The sequence below is a fragment of the Octopus sinensis genome, linkage group LG15 (assembly GCF_006345805.1).
Source record: "Octopus sinensis linkage group LG15, ASM634580v1, whole genome shotgun sequence".
Lineage (NCBI taxonomy): Eukaryota > Metazoa > Mollusca > Cephalopoda > Octopoda > Octopodidae > Octopus > Octopus sinensis.
In genome coordinates, this window is record NC_043011.1 from 31,369,878 (window position 1) to 31,377,377 (window position 7,500).

The 7,500-nt window shown below is 37.4% G+C and overlaps 1 protein-coding gene across 3 annotated transcripts in view; it reads left to right on the plus strand.

Annotated features, from left to right (window-relative positions):
• LOC115219665 (MYCBP-associated protein-like) overlaps positions 1 to 7,500 on the plus strand; it is a 133,868-nt gene that overhangs the window by 79,137 nt on the left and 47,231 nt on the right. The gene's annotated exons all lie outside the window — the stretch shown is intronic.

Here is a 7,500-nt window from a genome sequence, read left to right on the forward strand (position 1 = left end):
CAAAGTGAAAAACTGGACGAAAGGTTGCTAAGTATTTCACCTGGTGTGCTAGTGATTCTGCCAGCTTTCCACCTTAATAATAATAATAATAATGGTAATAAATGCCCTGATGCAGTACCAAGCAGCGGCTCTCATGGCTTCTGATCTTAACTGACTGGAAGTGTTATCATGTACATTGTTTTGTCTTGGTATAAAAGATGGGCTACAGCAAATATTCTGCTCGGTACCACAGATTTGCTTGTCAGTTGCTTGACCTTAACCAGTTGAGTATGTCTCTTAGTGGCTGACGATATGTCCATCTCTGATCACGAGCAGAAATAGCTGGGGAGCATCATAGCCATGTGTTGAGAGGAATTCTTTGGGGTTTGAATAATTCACCTCTGGAAACATGGGTGTTTCATTCAACATTCTTAAACAACCCTTAATCAGGGACCTTTTGAGTGGGATGGGTTACCCGGCCAGAAGAAAATTCTAACTGGGCCCCACCCGCAAGGTCATGCGCTATTTATCTTGATATGAGATCACCATGTCGCACACATATGGTTGTGATGCATGTACCTGGTGTACCCTTATCAGACGGATAGTCATGATGGGTATACTGGGCTTCGTATATTTTACTCCAGTGTCACTTTGATAGCATGCACTGCTCTCTCACTCAATAATAATAATAATAATGTTTCAAATTTTCGCACAAGGTCAGTTTCATATGCTTGTATGTTGGACATATGATATAATGAAGCAGTGAGGAAAGAAAGTATATACACGACACATTACTATTACATGAAACTCTCTGCTCTATATGAATGGCTACGGTGAACTGCTTACCAACCCGAACTGCCAATTGCTCACAGTTCTTTGTTTTATAACAATGAGTCAGTCCACCTTTAATCACTTGGGGGTGGTCAGAATCATTCCACAACATTCCCCGTTTTAGAATCAGTCTCCCCTATATTCTCCCCTTTTAATAATTAAACTCTGCTCAAAGTTTTAATATCTCTTCCAGTGTTTCCGTTCCATTGTTTCCATTCTTCTCCATTTTCTGGTGCTAGAATGTGTAGTTTCAAATTGTTTGGGTATTGGTACCTCAAACATGTCATACAATACTTCCATGGGGATTTCATTTCTTGTCACTGTTTTATTCATGAATCTGTTTTTTAAGTTGATTAATATGTCTTTTATATTTAACATTTTTTCATTTTACCAGGAATATCATTTTCCAATTTGCTTAATAATTACACTGTCCTCCCAGTTTTCTTCACCATATCTATAGGTTTTAAAAAAGACTTTGTCACCTAGCTTGAAGAATTTTGAAGTTTATTTGTTGTTTGCCTTTTTTTAATCTTCACTTGGCATCAGCTTATCAAAGATGGATCTGACCTTTCTAGCAAACATCAACTCTGTTGGTGACAACCCCCCCCCCCCGACAGTGTATTTGGACTAGGTGTTACTCAGTACACTCTTAGAAATTGTTGGAGTGCAAAATTGTCCAAAACTTCATTGTTTGCCTTTTTCAATAGCCTCTTGAAAGTGTCAACAAAACACTCTACTTGCCCATTTGACCTGGGATGATAGGGGAGAGTGGTGACATGTTCAATGACAAACATTTTACAAAATTTTCTGAACTCATCTGACATAAATTGAGTTCCATTATCTGACACAATGGTATCTGGAATACCACACCTGGGGAACAATTTGTGTAAAAAGCTTATTGTAACTGCAGATGTCAGTTTTTTTACATTTATGCACTTCCAGTCACTTTGAAAAACTATCCTCCATAATAAGGTAATATGAACCCTTTAGTGGACCTGTGTAATCAACATATAGCCTGGCTCAGGGAACATCTGTTTTTGACCACGGATGCCATTTAGTGGTAGGTGATTTTGCAGCTAAGGTACATCCTCTGCATTCTTTCACTAATTCTTCAAAGTCACAGTCCATTGTTGGCTGATATACACAACTTCTCATTAATGAAATTCCTTTAATAATTGGTTTTGTAGATGAAGACAAATATCCATCAATTGTAAATAATGTATATAATTCCTCATCTCTTAACCCTTTAGTGTTCACATTATTCTGCCAAAATTAATCCTTTTTTATCCACATTACCTTGAACTAATCAGGCATTATCTTGGAGCTATGAGATTTTGATGAGGTAGCTGTTAATTTTTAAAACGATATTGTAGGGTTGGTGTGAGAGACCAGATCTGGCCAGTTTGAACATAAAACAGGCAGAATACTTTTGGCCGGATACGGCCGGTTTAAATGCTAAAGGGTTAAATATAGAACTGTATTACCCCTTTGCATAATTTGTTAAATAATTTACATATGGGCCCTTGTGGCTAACAGTATTTTGTCCATTTTAAAATCTTAAGTTCAAACTCTACTGAGGTTGACTTCGCTGTTCATCCTTTTGTGGTTAATAAAATAAGTACCTGCCAAAATTTGAAATCCTCATTAAGGCAGCAAGCTAGCAGAATCATTGGCATACCAGGTAAAATGCTTAGCTGCATTTCATCTGTCTTTACATTCTGAGTTCAAATTCTATTGAGGCTGACTTTGCCTTTCATCTTTTGGGGGTCAATAAAATAAAAGTACCCATCAAGCAAGCACTGGGGTCAGTGTAATGAACTATGCTCCTCCCACAAAATTTCAGGCCTTGTGCCTATTAGTAGAAAGGGTTGTTGTTGTTGTTGTTGTTGTTGTTGTTGTTGTTGTTGTTGCTGCTGCTGCTGCTGCTGCTGCTGCTGCTGTTGTTGTTGTTGTTGTTTCTTCTTTTTATCTCAGGTTTTATTGGAACTTCTCAAGTCTTGCATGCATAGCAGGCTTGCTGCTTGCAGCCTGTAGTACCATGGTATCTTTTCTTTTCCACTATTATTATTATTATTGTTGTTGTTGTTGTTATTATTATTATTATTATTATTATTATTATTATTATTATAAAGAAACTTGATACCTGATAATTCCAAAACCTTTTTTCTAATTTCTTCATGCTTTCTAATTGGCCAGGCATTAATTTATTCTAACAAATTAGATGAAATGTGAGAGGAAGGTGATCTGTCTGCAATATTTTGTTTCTTAATTAAGGAAACACTGCTTGGTGAAAAAGAGTTCTATCTGTTTTCTAAAACTCATTTATTTCACTTCATTAGCCAGTAATGGGTTTTTTTAACAAGAAAGAAATGGGTCGCACCCTGCCTGACATTTAAATTAACTTTGCGGCTAACTTTTTAATCTTTTCTTTCTTCTGAAGTAATTGTGTGGTTGCCTTTAATAGTTTCAATCCACCTAATTACATTGGTTGTCATTTAATATAAGCTCGTTACCCAATGGGTAATTTCTTTCGCTTCTAGGTTTGTTATTTTTTGTTCTATTATTTGGGAGTATTATTTAAATATCATGGTAACTCAGTAGTATAATAAGGAGGAATGTTACCCATAGTACAGAAGCAGGGTGTTACCTATGACAGAATGATGGTGGATGGGAGCAATGTAATGGTACAGAAATGTGGGTTCCTGTCTGATAAAAACTTACCTGTGTTTTGGCATCTGGTGGCTGACCTGTTTTCTTAGGTGCAGACATGGCTGTGTGGTAAGAAGCTTGCTATCTGACCACATGGTTCCAGGTTCAGTCCCACTGCATGGCACATTTCCCCTCCTCAAAAACCAGTTTTCTGATTCCTTGGGTTCAAAAAAGAAATCACATTCTGCAGAAGAGAAGAATATTTGGAGTGCTGATTCAACACTATCCCTACTTTTGAATGTTTTTTCCACAGCAAAAAGAGAGAATCTGATGATACCAGGTCCAGTGAGTAGGGAGGATGAACTTCTAGAGCAGTGTTTCTCAACCTTTTTACTCTTGTGTAACCCTTAAAATAAATTACATGTCTCAAGTAACCCTTGCACAAAAAAATTATATACTATATCTTTCTCATATATTTTTCATCATAATTCACATATTATATATATATAGCTACTACACGCATTTTTTTCTCTCCTTGTTTTTTTCTGTGTATCTTTCTGTCGAAGAGCGTAGGCTCGAAATGTAAAAGACTTTTTCTATTCCTGAGCGCTATACTAATACATTTGTTTGTTTGTACTCCACCTGCCTTCGTCTTTTGTTTATTTTCGTAAACTTTCCCTTTATATATATATATATATATATGTAGGTCCCGGGTTGAGTCGGGGTTAACCACAGTAAATAAGGTACTCAATACATAGCAGAGTAAATTAATTTATTTTATAGAAGGAGCTTCTACAGGACTAGAACTGTTTCATTCAAAAGAAATCATCAGGAAGCTAGGTGACAAGAATAGTTTTGGCATTTATACACTTAGGCAGGTTTAAAGTGTATAAATGCCTAAGTGTATAAATGCCAAAACTATTCTTGTCACCTAGCTTCCTGATGATTTCTTTGAATGAAACAGTTCTAGTCCTGTAGAAGCTCCTTCTATAAAATAAATAAATATATATATATATATATATATATATATATATATATATAAATGTATGTATGTATATATATAATGACCCTCCATGTTTGTTTTTGTTTGGTTTCCTTGTATGTCTCCACTATCATTTTTTTGTTCCAAACTTTGATCCTCCATAAATCCTACATTTTATTTTAGAATTGGTGGGAGCAACTGTCTTTGAAGACTCATATTGTCATTGAATACTTGAAATAAGGAGTAGATAGACAGCCAACAACTGATGATGCATTTACTTGTCCTGTTTTCCATTTATTTTCTCTTGTTGTTTATGTATTTCATGTTATCTACACCATTGGTGACATCCTACACCCATATATGCATGTTATATATATATATATATATATATATATATATATATATATATATATAGAGTAAATCCCTAAAAATGAAGAACAAACAGAAGGAAAAACACTACAATGCAAGGATGTGGTTCATGCGAAGTAGTAGCTTAAGCTCAGGGAAGGAAAGAAAGGTAGTTTTACGTTTTGAGCAAAGCTCCCTCTCTCTATATATAGTATATATATATATATTTATATCAAAATAGTGTTAGAGATAGAAACACCCACAACTTCATCAACACCGAATGGTATTAACTCAACCAAGCCATAAAATGTTAAATATTATACTTACTATTTATATTCATAATCCCCAAATTTTCCATATTACGGACTACACGTGTTTCATGAGGGTACATATGGTATTGTCAAGACACAAAGTCTCATTCAAAAATTCATTATGTTTATGCACTCCCAATCGTCAGGTCTACTTTTCCCACATTTATAAATATAACTACTCCTTATATATATAAGAAGTAGTTATATTTATTGATATTCCCTAATTATTATAATATATATATATATATATATATATATATATATATATATATATATATATATATATATCATCATCATCATCATCATTATTGTTTAATGTCCGCTTTCCATGCTAGCATGGGTTGACTTAGGTCTGGCGAAGCAGATGGCTGCACTCGACTCCAATCTGATCTGGCAGAGTTTCTACAGCTGGATGCCCTTCCTAACGCCAACCACTCTGAGATATATACATATATACATACATACATACATATATATATATATATATATATATGGTCGTTATATAATAGGGTTAGATAGGATGATGTCTATATTGCAATAACCAATAATATGTTGTGCATGTACAGTAATATTATGATCATGAAATTAGCATTAGTTTATCTCGCTTTTCTCGCGGACTCCCAACAAACCTATTGCAGAACTCTAGGGTTCTGGGGAATCCTGATTGAGAAACGCTGTTCTAGAGGCATCAGCATCACAGCCAAATGACTTTATCTTTCCTTGGGTTATTTTTACTGGATGTGGCCTTGCATTATCACGTTACAGGGTTAGTCCTTTTCTATTGACAAGAACTGATTGTTTTTTTTTTTTAGCAAAGCTTGATTGATATCTTTTATGTTTTTAATTATTTCAGTTGTTAGAGTGTGGCCATGCTGGAGCAATGTCTTGAAAGGTTTTTAGTTGAATGAGTCAACCCCAGCACTAATCTTATTTTCTTTTAAGCCTGATACTTATTCTGTCAGTCTCTTTTGCTGAGCTGCTAAGTTATGGGGATGTAAACACACCAACACCTGTTGTCAAGCAGTGGTGGGGACAAATACAAAGGCACACACATTCACACATATGCATACATGCGCACGCGTGCATGCACACACACACACACACGGTGGGTTTCTTTCAGTTTCCATCTGCCAAATCCACTTACAAGGCTTTGGTTGGCCCGAGGCTATAATTGAAGACACTTTCCCAAGGTGTTATGCAGTGGGACTGAACCTGGATCCATGTGGTTGGCAAGCAAGCGTCTTACTGTACAGCTACACCTATTCAAGTTTAGACAATAAAATTCTGTGGTAATGCTTTTCCCTTTTCTGTGGTGATGCTCACTAAAATCTTCTCTGGGTGTAGATCTGGTTTGGGTGTTGGAACTGGATTTTCATTTGGCAGTAGCCATAGCTTCTTGTGTTTATTGTTGGCATAGGCTATCCATTTATCATCCCTTTTCACAATTTGATTAAGTAAAGGTGTTTGTTCATTCCTGGTATATAACTTGTCACAAATTGTTGAATCATCATCATCATCATCATCATTTAGCATCCGTTTTCCATGCTAGCATGGGTTGGATGGTTCAACTGGGGTCTGTGAAGCCAGAAGGCTGCATCAGGCCCAGTCTGATCTGGCAGTGTTTCTACGGCTGGATGCCCTTCCTAATGCCAACCTCTCCATGAGTGTAGTGGGTGCTTTTTACGTGCCACCGGCACGGGGGCCAGGCGAGGCTGGCAATGGCCACGATCGGATGATGCTTTTTACGTGCCACCAGCACGGGGGCCAGGCGAGGCTGGCAACGGCCACGAACGGATGGTGCTTTTTACATGCCACCGGCACGGAGGCCAGTCGGGGCAGCGCTGGCAACAGCCACGATCGGATGGTTCGCTTACTTGTCACCGGCACTGGTATCACAGCTGCAATTTCCATTGATGTTGATTGACTTCGATTTTGGTTCTGCTTTCTGATATCTGATTTGATTTGATTTGATTTTGATTTTGATTTTCACTTGCCTCAACGGGTCTTCACAAGTGGAGTTTTATGTTCCGAGAAGGAAAGGTATGTATAATTGACTGGCTACATACTAGGTAGAGGCCATGGGTTATGGTCTCACTAGTCTTGCTGGGTCTTCTCACGCACAGCATACTTCCATAGGTCTCGGTCTCTAGTCATTTCCTTGGTGAGACCTAAAGTTCAAAGGTCGTGCTTCACCACCTCGTCCCAGGTTTTCCTGGGTCTACCTTTTCCACAGGTTCCCTCAACCGCTAGGGTGTGGCACTTTTGCACTCAACTATCTTCAGCCATTCTCGTCACATGACCATACCAGCGCAAACGTCTCTCTTGCACACCACCACTGATGCTTCTTAGGTCCAACTTTTCTCTCAAGGTACTTACACTCTGTTGAGTATGAACACTGAC